Here is a 6,000-nt window from a genome sequence, read left to right on the forward strand (position 1 = left end):
CAAATTGTGATGACTATGTTGACAAGGACAGAGGAGAAAACAAAGAAGGTTTTTAAGGGAAAGAGAAAATATGAAGGATTAAGTAAGAAAGCTGAGTGCCGAAGAATTGATGCTTTTGAACTGTGGTGCTAGAGAAGACCATTGAGAGTCCCTTGGATGGCAAGGAGATCCAACCAGTCCATCCTAAAGGAAATCAGTCCTGAATACTCATTGGAAGGACTGATGTTGAAGCTGAAGCTCCAATACTTTGGCCACCTGATGCGAAGAACTGACTCATTGGAAAAGACCCTGATGCTGGAAAAGATAGAAGGCGGGAGGAGAAGGGGACGACAGAGGATGAGGTGGTAGGATGGCATCACTGACCCAAAGGACATGAGTTTGAGTAAGCTCCGGGAGTTGATGATGGATAGGGAGGCCTGGCATGCTGCAGTCCATGGGGTTGCAAAGAGTCAGATGCGAGCGACTGAACTGAACTGAAAGTAAGGGAAAGATGGCTACATCATTGTAAAAACCACACCCTCTAGGGCAAGGAAATGGTCATTACATTTATTTCTACAGAAAGTAAATAACATGTTACATTTCATAGGAAGAATATATTTTACTATTTTCACGTTGTCATTATTCAAAATAAACTTTACCTATAGTAATCCAAAAGAGTATGGTACTAACATAACAACAGAAATACAGATCCATGAAGCAGAACAGAAAGTCTAGAAATAAACCCATACACTTATGGTCACTTAATCTATGACAAAGGAGACAAGAATACACAATGGGAAAAAGTCTCTTCAGTAAGTGATGCTGGGAAACTGGATAGCTTTATGTAAAAGAATTAAATCAGAATAAACTCTAACACCATACACAAAAATAAACTCAAAATGGATTAAAGACATAAATGTTAAGACCAGATACTATAAAACTCTTAGAGGAAAACATAGGCAGAACACTCTAACATAAATAGCAGCAAGTTCTTTTTCACTCTACCTCCTAGAATAATGAAAATAAAAACAAGAATAAACAAATGGGACCTAATTAAACTTAAAAGCTTTTGTACAGCAAAGGAAGCCATCAACGAAAAGACAACACACAGAGTGAGAGAAAATATTTGCAAACAAAGCAACCAACAAAGGATTAATCTCTAAAATATGCAAACAGCTTGTACAGCTCAATATTTAAAAAATCCAATAAAAAATGAGTGAAAAATCTAAACAAACATTTCTTCAAAAAGACATACAGATGCTTTGAAAAACATATGAAAGCATACTCAACATCACTAATTATTGGAGAAATACAAATCAAAACTACAAACAGGGATCACCTCACATAGGTCAGAAGGGCCATCATTAAAAAATCTACAAACAATAAATGCTGGAGAGGGAGTGGAGGAAAGGAAAACCTCCCACATTGTTGGTGGGAATGTAAACTAGTGCAGCCACTATGGAGAACAGTATGAAGGTTCCTTAAAAAACTAAAAATAGAGCTACCGTATGATCCAGCAACCAGTCCGTTCTAAAGAAAATCAGTCCTGGGTGTTCTTTGGAAGGAATGATGCTAAAGCTGAAACTCCAGTACTTTGGCCACCTCATGCAAAGAGCTGACTCATTGGAAGAGACTATGACGCTGAGAGGGATTGGGGGCAGGAGGAGAAAGGGACGACAGAGGATGAGATGGCTGGATGGCATCACCAACTCAACGGACGTGAGTTTGAGTGAACTCCAGGAGTTGGTGATGGACAGGGAGGCCTGGTGTGCTGCAATTCATGGGGTCTCAAAGAGTCAGTCATGACTGAGTGACTGAACTGAACTGAATTGAACTGATGATCCAGCAATCTCTCTCCTGGGCATATATCCAGAGAAAACCAAGTTTGAAAGGATACATGCACCCCAATGTTCACTACAGCACTATTTACAATCACCAAGACAAGGAAGCAACCAAAACGTCCATCAGCAGAGGAGCAGATAAAGAAGACGTGGTGCATATATACAGTGGAATATTCCTCAATCACAACACAGAATGAAATGGTGCCATTTGCAGAGATGTGGATGGATCTAGAGACTGTCATACAGAGTGAAGTCGGAAAGAGAAAAACAAACACTGTATAATATTGCTTATATGTGGAATCCAAAAAATGGTTCTAATAAAATTATGTGCAAAACAGAAATAGAGTCACAGAAAACAAACGTGGTTACCAAGGGAGGATGGTGGGGTGGGAAGCATTAGGAGATTGGAACTGACAGATATACATACACTACTGTGTATAAAATGGATAACTAATGAGAAACTACTATATAGGGAACTCTACTCAATACTCTGTGATGGCCTATATACTGACATATATAAAATAGGTAACAAATGAGAACCTACTGTGTAGGGAACTCTACTCAATTCTCTGTGATGGCCTATATGGGAAAAGAATCCAAAAAATGGTGGATATATGTATAATTGATTCACTTTGCTTTAGAGTAGAAACTAACACATTGTAAATCAACTACCCTTCAATAAAGTTTTTTAAATAAAAAGTTTTATTAATCTGTTGTTATGTGTGGAGAAAATTTTTCATTGATCTCCTTGTCAAATTCCCTGAAAATTTATTCAGAATCTTAATTTTTCTCATTATCTTTTACTTGTTAGTCATTAAGTGAGTGAAGTTGCTCAGTTGTGTCTGACTCCATGGACAACCCCATGGACTGTAGCTTACCAGGATCCTCCATCTATGGGATTCTCCAGGCAAGAATACTGGAGTGGGTAGCCATTCCCTTCTCCAGGGGATCTTCCTGACCCAGGGATCGTATCCGGGTCTCCCACACTGTAAGCAGACACTTCACCATCTGAGCCACAAGGGAAGTCGAAGGGAGGTAACTTAACTGTTAGTCGCTCAGTCGTGTCAGACTCTTTGTGATCCCATGGACTGTAGCCAACAAGGCTCCTCTATCCATGGGACTCTCCAGGCAAGAATACTGGAGTGGTTTGCCATTCCCTTCTCCAGGGGATCTTCCTGACCCAGGGATTGAACCCAGGTCTCCTGCATTGCAAGCAGATACTTTACCATCTGAGCCAACTGGGAAGCTGATAGTCATTATTAGCCATCAACTAAAACATGGCTTATTTTACACAGTTTAATATGGTACATTTTTCATAACGTTTTAAACATTTCTTTAATAATAAAATTGACTGTAACATGAAAAAGCATCAGATTTTTCTTTTGAATAGAAAGTTGATTATTTTAAAAATTGACCCAGAGATCTCTAGATTGAAAGCTGTTAGGCTTTTGTTTGTTTTGGGGGGGAAGAGTTGTTGTTTTTTTGTTTATCTATGTTTAATTGTTTTGTCACGAGTACATTTGGAAAGTAGAAGTAAAAAATAAAAATTCTATTCAGCAACATAGCACATGGATTTCACATTCTTTGTATGACAATATATATACACATACATGGACATATATATATACACATATACATATATACAGACATGGGAAGAAGCCCCAGTGGCTCAGCAGTAAAGAATCTACCTGCAATGCAAGAGACACAGGTTAAGGAAATGGCAACCCACTCCAGTATTCTTGCCTGAAAATTCCCATGGACAAAGAACCCTGGTGGGCTACAGTCCATGGGGTTGCAAAAGAGTCAGACATGACTTAGCAACTAAACATATAAATACACAGACATGAGAGGGGGTGTGTGTGTGTGTGTGTAATGTTAAATTCCTCATCAATCTCTCCTTGAAACTTTGAAGTTATTGCTTTTTGTGCAAGCATGGTCTTTATTGAGGAACAATTGACAATTCAAGGTCATGTATATATAAGGTGTACAACTTAATGATTTGATAACCAGACACATTGTGAAGTAATCAACACTATCAACCTAAATAACATCTCCATCATGTCACATAATTGCCACTGTCTTTGTGTGTGGTGAGAACATTTTAGACCAGTCCTGTCAGCAAATGTCAAGTGTACAATATAGTATTATTAACTATGGGCACAGTGTTGTACATCAGAGCTCCAGGACTTATCTTGCACAGATGAACCTTTGTATACTTGGGCCAGTGTCTCTCCTTTTCCCCTTACCAACAGCCCCTGGCAATTGCCATTTTATTCTCTGCCTATGTTCATTAAGGATATTTTTTCCTTCAAATGTCATTGTCTGGTTTTGGTATAAGGGTGATGATGGTCTCATACAATTAGTTTGGAAGTAGTCCCTCTTCTTAAATTTCTTAAAAGGAACTTAAGAAGGATTGATATTAATTCTCTTTGAATGTTTGGTAGAATTCACCCATGAAGCCATCTTGTCCTGGGCTTTTTTGTTGTTGTTGTTGGAATGTTTTAGATTACTGATAAAATCATGCTGTTGGTCTGTTTGATCTTTCTATTTCTTCTTGATTGAATTTGATACATTGAATGTTTCTAGGAATTTATCCACTTCTTCCGGGTTATCCAGCCTGTTGTCTTATTATAGTCTCTTATGATCCCTTTTATTTCTGAACCATCCGTTATAATGTCTCTTCTTTCATTCTTGATTTTACTTACCTGAGTCTTCTCTTTTTGTTTAGTCTAGGTAAAGGTTTGTCCATTTTTGTTTCTTAAAAAAAAAAAAATTCTTAGTTTGCTGATTTTTATTTTATATTTCTACATTTTTTCTTTTTTTCATATTTTTAATTTTTTTTAATTTATTTTTGGCTGTGCTGGGTTTTCATTGCTATGCAGGCTTTTCTCTAATTATGACGAGTAGGGGCTACTCTCTAATTGTGGTGTGAGGGCTTCTCTTTGCCTTGGCTTCCTCTTGTTGCGGAGCATGAGCTCTAGAGCATTCCAGCTGCAACAATTGTGGCGCACGGGCTCCATAGTTGTGGCTCCCGGGCTCCAGAGCCCAGGCTCAGCAGTTGTGGTGCCCAGGCTTAGTTGCTCTGTGATATGTGAGATCTTCCTGAACCAGGGGTTGAATCCTCATCTCCTGCATTGGCAAGTGGATTCTTAACCACTGAGCCACCAGGGAAGCCCTTGCTTTATTTTCTCTTTTTGCTAACTTTGGTCTTAATTTGTTCTTTTTTTCCTGGTTCCTCGAGGTTGAAGTTGGGTTGCTTATTCAGATCTCTCTCTTTTTAAACGTATGTGTCTATCACTATAAACTCTCAGGACCGCTTGTGCTGCATCTCATACCAGGTTCAAAGTAATGAGCCAAAATGACGGTGTGACCCCACTCACTGCGGAAACACTGAAGGATCTCTGTCATCAATTGAATAGAACTAACTCCTTAGAATGGCATTTAGCCGCTCCCTGACCTGACCCCCTAACCTATATCCTCAAGCTTAATTTCAAATACTTCTCATCCCAGAGCTTCACTGCACGTTAATTCTTCACCATCTCTGAATATACCCCAGAACTTTCCACCTGGTACTCTGCTTGCTGGTTCCTCAGCCAGCAATGGCCCTTTCCCACCTGCTCCCCCTACTCCCAAACCACACATCTAAATTATGCCTTTTACTATTAATAATCTTCCAAGTCTCAGGTCAAATGCCACTATCTCCACTCTGAAGGAATAGGAACAGTTTGGAGTAAACTGAGAAAAACAGCAACAAAGATGGAGAGGGGCTTTAAAACACATGGCTTTTGAGGGAAAGTTGAATAAATCAGGATGCTTACCACAAAGGAGAAAATATTTAATGATGAAGGACTATTGTAAGAAAGTAGATTAAACTCTGCAGCTGCTCAGACCCAAGAGCAAAAATTAGAGCCAACGTTCAGAAACTAGATGAAAACATTGTAGGCCTAAACAATCAAGAAATATCCCACAAGTCAAAGTTGTCAAAAATAAAACAATGGAATAAAATCTATCATTTCTTTAATATATTTTTGTGCCAGCGGCTGTGCCATTTGCTTTCCAAGTGTAAACACACTTGAGTCTCTTAAGAAGTCTGAGAGTTAAGTATCAATATTATAATTTCCACTTTACAGATAGGACAGCTGAGGTTTAGAGAGCTTAAGTAACTTGCCCAAGATATCAC

This window comes from Capra hircus, chromosome 7, assembly GCF_001704415.2.
Source record: "Capra hircus breed San Clemente chromosome 7, ASM170441v1, whole genome shotgun sequence".
In the NCBI taxonomy this organism is placed as follows: Eukaryota; Metazoa; Chordata; class Mammalia; order Artiodactyla; family Bovidae; genus Capra; species Capra hircus.